The sequence below is a fragment of the Phocoena phocoena genome, chromosome 2, assembly GCF_963924675.1.
Source record: "Phocoena phocoena chromosome 2, mPhoPho1.1, whole genome shotgun sequence".
NCBI lineage: Eukaryota > Metazoa > Chordata > Mammalia > Artiodactyla > Phocoenidae > Phocoena > Phocoena phocoena.
In genome coordinates this window covers 81,380,672-81,389,221 of record NC_089220.1, presented here as the reverse complement: position 1 = coordinate 81,389,221, position 8,550 = coordinate 81,380,672, and positions in this window count along the sequence as shown.

Below are 8,550 nucleotides of genomic sequence, written 5' to 3'. Positions count from 1 at the left end.
GAGTGATGTTTTGAGCACAGTATACAGCTTTATCATTAATGAGAGGGAAGTGGAACACTTTTAGTTCCTTTTTGGGTAATTCTTTGAGGCTAGCACCACCGTGTGGACAAAGTGGATACAGACTTTTCTTTGCCTTGCATAACTGGCTGGTGCTGTGCCTCTGGCAACGTGATTTTGGTATCTTCTCGCCTGTTTCATCTTTTCTGAGTCATCGCAGAGCAACACAGTGATAGAAATATTTTTTACAGCAGTGTCATACAGTGCTGGGCTCTCAAGGATCTTGTGCTTCTACAAAATGACCGAATCGCATGCAGGGAGATGACAGTGGCAGATTCACAGAGCAGCTTTGTATCAGGCAGAGTGTAAATTAGACACCTAGTTCGGGATTAGCCACTGGGCTCTAAAGTGGATATTACCAATTTGGACTCAGTGATAAATGTCAGGACCTATTCTGAGGGAACTTTCTGACCTCTGTTACCCAAGAGGTGCAGGCTGAATCAGAGGAAAGGAAGAGACATAAGATCTGGTGGTAGGGTGCAAAAGAATTTTACCAAACCACATGGTTTGCCTCCTGTGGGGTGGGAATGTGAAGTGGAGCTTCTCTCCTGACTCTTGGTAGAATGAAGAGGAGAGATGAATATAGAGCAGTTCTACCGACTGTGGCTTTAAATCCCACGGAGGGGAGCGGCTAGCAAAGCGAGGAGAAAGATTGGTACCTCCATAGTGGCCTTTCCTGTGTGGCTGGCACCAAGATCCCTGGAGAGGGGCAAGCCTACTTCTCCTTGAGAGGTTGATTCTTCATTTCCAAACTGACTGGTGTGTGTGTGTTGGAATGGGGCTGTAATAGGTGGAGGTAGGGAAGACTGTTGCTTATAAAGAACTAGCACTATTTAACTCCTAACAGGCCACCCTTCCAGTCTTACTCTTTCTGTAGTCTCCTAACCCCAAAAAAGAAAAAGTTTTACCAGCACTTAAAACAGAATGCTGTGATTGTGGAAATTTGGGGGAGTCAAGAACAAATCAAGATGTGCTAGCATTCCTCTCTTTGATGAGCCACTAAAGTGATAGGGAAATGGATAGAACAGTCCTTGCCACCCACAAATCACTATTGCCTTTAAATATTTCCTTTACTCTTTCCCATAACTGGCCTGGCTCCTACAGCTGTAGACATTAACATATATGGGATTTCAGATTGAAACAGCTTCTTGTGGCTGAGTATGGGCTGATGCCAATCTGGAGGGGGTTTCAAGGGACATGTTATGGAACTTTCCTCTGTAGAAGGCCATTTATCAAACTTAAATGTGACAGGAAGCTGGGTGGGCCATCTTCACATTTTTATCATCTCAATTGATACAGAAAAAGCATTTGACAAAATTCAGCATCCTTTCATGATAAAGTAAAAACACTCAACAAACTGGGAATAGGAGAAAACCATAATTAAAATTAAAAGCATATATGAAAAACTTACAGTGAACATCATATTCAGTGGTAAAAGACTGAAAGCTTCTCCTCTAAAATCAGGAACAAAGCAAGGATGCTAGCATTCATCACCTCCATTCAATATAGTTCTGGAAATCTTAGCCAGAGCAATTAGGCAAGGATAAGAAATAAAAGGCATCCAACTGGGAAAGGAAGAAGTAAAATTATCTCTGTTCACAGGTTATATGATCTTATCCATGGAAACCCATAAAGATTCCATACAAAAAAACCCTGTTAAAACTAATTTAAAAATTCAGCAAAATAGCAGGATACAAAATCAACACACAAAAATCAGTTGCATTTGTAAACACTAACAAGGAATTCTATAAATTTTGGAAGCTAACGGATGATAAAGGCATATTACTTTCTTAGTGAATAATTGGTTCCTTGAACAGAAGAGGCTCCTACCAAGATATCTTCTTTCTGCAGAGAATATAGTAAAATTTGGGTTAACTTTGGGAATGCTAATATGACTTAGTGAGAAATTGAGTTTTAAATAAATGCAATCTCAAAAACAATTTGATTTGAGAGAGGATAACATGGTAGCTGGGTAGAGGCCATGTTTCAATTAATAGATAAATATGAGCAAGGCAAAACTTTAGTATACAGACATCTGAATGAACACAGTTTTTGAATTAAAGGGATTCAAGGTAATATGGGTCACTAGTCTGTCTGCCTTGAAATCATTTTCATAGCTCTCTGTGATGTCTCTAAAGGTGAGAAATTCAACCTACTTAATTATTTTCTTAAAAACAAAATGGAAAGGAATTTTAAAATTCCTAAAAAAATTTTTCCTTATCATGGTACAGTACATTTCCTATAATTATCCACAGAACTTAAAAAATTTTACAATGTATTGCTAGAACTCCAACAGAAACTTATGTTGGGGTGCTTTCACTTGGGGTGAAAGAAGACAGCAAAAGTTATATAATTTTGGTTAATTTGCATTGAAATATTTTTATAAGGGCATGGAACCCAGTAATAAAAACCAGGGTAAATCATTCTAATTTTAGAAGAAAAATTAACACTGTTCTCCCCTACAACCTCAAAATTAAAATCTGGTAGAATGACTACCATTGTACTCTTTACTACTATGAGTTCAACTTTTTTTTTTTTAAGATTCCACATATATATGAGTTTCTTTTTTTTTTTTTTTTTTTTTTTGTGTTACGCGGGCCTCTCACTGCCGTGGCCTCTCCCGTTGCGGAGCACAGGCTCCCGACGCGCAGGCCCAGCGGCCATGGCTCACGGGCCCAGCCGCTCCGTGGCATGTGGGATCTTCCCAGACTGGGGCACGAACCCGCGTCCTCTGCATCGGCAGGTGGACTCCCAACCACTGCGCCACCAGGGAAGCCCTATGAGTTTCTTTTACTTAGCACGATGTCCTCCACGTTCATCCATGTTGTCTCAAATGGCAGGATTTCCTTTTTTTAGGCTGACTAAAATTCCATTGTGTATATATATATACACACATGTATATGTGTGTGTGTGTGTGTGTGCGTATACATATACATACATACACAACATTTTCTTGATCCATTCGTCTGTCAATGAACATTTAAGTTTTTTCCATGTCTTGGCTACTGTGAATAATGGTGCAATGAACATGGGAGTTCAGATATGTATTTCAAATAGTGATTTTTATTTCCTTTGGATATATACTCAGAAGTGGGATTCCTGAATCATATGGTAGTTCTAGCTTAATTTTTTGAAGAATCTCCCTACTGTTTTCCATAATAGCTGTCTCAGTTTATATTCCCATCAACAGTGTATAAGTTATCGGTTTTTTCCACATCTTCATCAATACTTGTTATCTTTTGATTTTTTGATAATAGCTATCCTAACAGGTATGAAGTAATAACATCGTGGTTTTGATTTGCATTTCCCTGATCATTAGTGATGTAGAGCATCTTTTCATACACCTGTCAGCCATTTATATGTCTTCTGTGGAGAAATTTCTATTCAGATTCTTTGCCCATTTTTAAATTAGGTTATTTGGATTTTTGCTATTGAATTGTAAGTGTTCCTTATATATTTTAGATATTAACCCCTTATCAGATATATGATTTGCAAAAAATTTTTCCATTCTGTAGGTTGGTTTTTCATTTTGTTGATTGTTTCCTTGGCTGTGCAGAAACTTTTAAGTTTGATGTAGTCCCACTTGCTTATTTTTGCTTTTATTGTCTGTGCTTTTGGTGTCTTAAGACCAAAAATGAAAGAAAAAAGAAGGAAAAAAAGAACAAATTAGGGCTTTCCTGGTGGCGCAGTGGTTGGGAATCTGCCTGCCAAGGAAGGGGACACGGGTTCGAGCCCTGGTCTGGAAGGATCCCACGTGCTGTGGAGCAAGTAAGCCCGTGGGCCACAACTACTGAGCCCGCACTCTAGAGCCTGTGAGCCACAGCTACTGAGCCCACGTGCCACAACTACTGAAGTCTGCACACCTAGAGCCAGTGCTTCACCACGAGAAGCCCGGCAATGAGAAGCCTGCACATTGCAACGAAGAGTGGCCCCGCTCGCTGCAACTAAAGAAAGCCCACACACAGCAAAGATCCAATGCAGCCAAAAATAAATAAATAAATATATTTTAAAAAAAGAACGAATTAAGCACAAAGTTTGTAGAAGGAAGGAAATAACGAAAATCAGAGAAGAAATAAAAGAGTAAAAAGATAATAGAAAAGATCAACAAAGCTAAGAGTTGTTTTTTCAAAAGTTGAACAAAATTGACAAACCTTTAGCTAGACCAAGAAGAGAAAAGATGCAATAAATCATAAATGAAAAAGAGGACATTACAACGGATACCACTGACACAAAAGATCATGAGAGACTACTATGAATAATTAGATGCCAACAAATAAAATAACCTAGAATAAATGGATAAATTTCTAGAAACATACAACCTATCAAGGCTACATTAAGAAGAAATAGAAACTCTGAACAGACCAATAAAAAGTAAGGGGATTGAATCAGTAATCAAAACTCTCCCAACAAAGAACAATTCAGGATTTGATGGCTTCACTGGTGAATTTTACCAGGCATTTGAAGAATAATTAATACAAATCCATCTTGAACTCTTCCAAAAAATGGAAAAGGAGGGTACATTTCCAACTCATTTTACAAGGCCAACATTACCCTGATACCAAAGCCAGAAAAGGAATCTACAAGAAAAGAAAATTACAGGCCAGTATTCCTGATGAACATAGATACAAAAATCCTTGACAAAAATATAGCAAATCAAATTCAACAGCACATTAAAAAGATCATACACCTTGATCAAGTGTGATTTATTCCTGGGATGCAAGGATGGTTCAACATATGCAAATCAATAAATGTGATATACTGCATTAACAAAATGAGGACAAAAACCATATGATCATCTTAACTGATGCAGAAAATGCATTTAACAAAATCCAGCATCCTTTCATGATAACTCTTAAAAAATTAGGAATGGAAGAATTGTACCTCAACATAATAAAGGCCAATATGACAAGCCCACAGCTAACATTATACTCAATGATGAAGAGCTAGAAGCTTTTCCTCTAAGATCAAGAACAAGACAAGTGTGCCCACTCTCACCACTTCTATTCAACATAGCTCTGGGAGTCCTAGCCAGAGCAACTAGGCAAGAAAAAGAAATAAAAGGCATCCAGATTGGAAAGGTAGAAGTAAAAAAAATTATCTCTTTGCAGATGACGTGGTCTTTTATAGATAGAAAACCCTAAAGACTTCACCAAAAAGCTATAAGAACTAATAAACACATTCAGTAAAATTGCAGGATACAAAATCAACATGCAAAAATCAGTTGTGTTTCCGTGTACTAACAATAAATTATCTGAAAAAGAAATTAAGAAAATGATTCCATTTACAATAGCATCAAAAAGAATAAAATTAACCAAGGAGGTAAAAGACCTGTACACTGAAAACTATTAAACAGTGATGAAAGAAATTGAAGAAGACAAATAAATGGAAATACATCTCATGTTTGTAGATTGGAAGAATTACTACCCAACGCAATCTATAGATCCAATGCAATCTCTATCAAAATTCCAATGGCAAGTTTCACAGAAACAGAAAAAATATTCCTCAATTCGTATGGAATCACATAAGACACCAAATAGCTCAAACAATCTTGAGTAAGAACAACAAATCTGGAGGCATCACACTTCCTGGGTTCAAACTGTATTATTAAGCTGTAGTAATCAAAACAGTATGATATTCATATAAAAACAGACACACAGATCAGTGGAACAGAATACAGAGCCCAGAATTAAATCCACATATATATGGTCAAGTATTTTTTATTTTTTTATTTTGTGGTACGCGGGCCTCTCACTGTTGTGGCCTCTCCCGTTGCGGAGCACAGGCTCCAGACGCGCAGGCTCAGCGGCCATGGCTCACGGGCCCAGCCGCTCCGTGGCATGTGGGATCCTCCTGGACCAGGGCACGAACCCACGTCCTCTGCATCGGCAGGCGGACTCTCAACCACTGCGCCACCAGGGAAGCCCTGGTCAAGTAATTTTTGACAAAGATGCCAAGAATGCACAGTGGGGAAAGGATAGTCTCTTTAATAAATGGTGTTGGGAAAACTGGGTATCCATAGGCAAAAGAGTAAAATTGGACCCTTATCTTACACAATACACAAAAGCAACTCAAAATGGATCAACTCAAAAGATTTAAATATAAGACTTGAAATCATAAAACTCTTAGAAGAAAACATAGGGGAAAATCTCCTTGACATCAGTCTCTTTGGAGAGAACCAATAGGAAAGAAGAGGTATAGAAGATTCTTCTACACTCTGTTGTAGATGTCACCAGGAGCCACCCTACTCTTTGATACTAGCTAAGATTGCCTTTTCTGCCATCCTCCATATTCCATGTACTGTTCTTTTGTTCTTTTTCTAAGGATTTCTGCAAATCTTTTCTCCTAGTTATTTCTCTATTCTATAACTTAATGGCTGTTTCTTTAAATCTAATTCAGCATTGACTCAAACTTGAGAGATAACAGCTTCTTTTCTCCCAGAATTCACTTGTAGGAGTCAATAAAAGCCAACTTTTAGAGGCAAATATATACAACTATATCTGGTAGATTTTACTGGCCAGTTAAGTAAGTGTGTAAGAGCATATATTGCAGCACCACTTATTAGAAAATAATCTAAAATTGAATATCAGCTTTCCTTGTCCTCTGAAAGTCCCTTGTCCATTTCTACCAACTTGGATTTCAGTGTCTCATCATTTTGTTTAGCTTTCTCTCCTGCTTCTTCTCCTCTCAGATATGATAAAAATTCCATGTATTTCATTATTATGAAGATCATTTCAGTTTTAGCACTTATCACTCCCCCACAGTGCACACTTTGCATAACTCAAGATTTATTAATGTACTCTGCTAGAAAAAGGTTCATGCATGCCAAGTGTCACCCTTTCTTCTCTCCTGTTAGGGACAGGGAGAGAAATATAGAGGTTTATTTCCCCAGAGCTAAGAATTATGCCTTTACATTAGACAGACATTAGAAGACAGACATTAGAAGACAGGAGGGTGCAGTTGATTTTGGTTTTAAATAACAATTGCAGCAATATCTTCATTATATTATTGTCTGACTGTAAAGAGCTGGGAAACGGTAGTTTCCCAGAAGGGACACTGAAAAATACTCAAGAGATCAAGTTCTTATTCTGGTTCTGTCACTAACTAGTTATGTGATTTGGGGGAAAGGGCCTCACTGGCTCTGAATGAGTAATTTCTAAATTCCTTGCCAATTTTATGAATCTATGATTTGTCTGAGAGTCTCCCTAATTCTATAAATGTAGCCATGGCTGGGATTTCCCCCTTCACAGGTGGGTAAATATCCCACCACTCTGGACTGTGCCTCAGCCTCTCCCTGGACAGCTGTCTGGTCAATTGTCTGCTATTAATATTAGAAACATTAGAGGTTATAGAGGCCAAGGTTTTGAGCCAGACACAGGCACAGATTCTGGTTCTTTGAACTCAGAACTTTGGTGGTTCTATTTGCTCTCAGAACTGGCTTATTTGTAAACTGGGTAGAGTATCTACCTTGGAAGGTTGTATTTAATACAATAATGCACATGAACTATGTAGTACAGTGCCTGGCACGTGATGCAGGTGCTTAATAAATGGAATTCATGACCATGAACATTACGTCTGGGTCTGCTGAGACATCTTAGTGTGTGTGGTAGAATGTTTCTCTTCTCAAGGGGCAGAAGTTCAGAAAAGTTCCCAGGCACTGGGAAGTGCCTGGAAGGGAAGGTGTGCACCTTGGAGCCTCCCTTGTAGTGTATCACTGAGCCCTTGTGTTTTGAGGGTTGAGTCTTCAGACCAACCCCTTGACCTCCAGAGGGTGGGTTTCCTGAGAGTAGTCTGACTTCCCAGACTGCAGGGCTTCTTGTGGAGGCAAGGGTGATGGTGGCAGAAACTGGAGTCAATCTTAATCCTCTAGGAACTTGACCTTGGAACATACATCTGGGTATGTGAAAGGAAGGAGAGGTGCAGCTTCAGCTGTGGCGCTAGGGTCCTGAGCATGGACACCCTTAACAGTGAAGAATGAGACGTAGCAGCCTCAGCAAAATACACCATGTCAATGAGATCTTGGATTTTATATATATATATATATATATATATATATATATATATATATATATATATATATATATATGTATGGCAGTACATCCTGGTTTGCTGAAACAGTCCTGTCTAGTTTCTCTTGTCCTGACATAATTAATTGTGTCATTTCCTATTATCAGATATGTCTCAATTTGGGTAATTAATTATTTAATCAACCTGTGTAGGACCAGTTTTCAACAGTGACATCATGTGGCCCCAAGAAGAAATGACAGTGAACCAAAGAGTTCAAGTTAATTCCCTGCTAGTGTGGAAGCCAGAATGACCCCTTTGTGCTCTTATGTTAAGGGTCCTGATCACTTAGGAGGGTGGGAAAGTTCAAGAGGTAGTTTGAGTATATCCTGTTAATAAGTAAGGCACATGGATGGTTCAGCAATTAATTGGAAAAATAGGAGGTTTGACCATATTTAGGTTACGCCAAGTTTGTGAAGCAGTTTATATGTC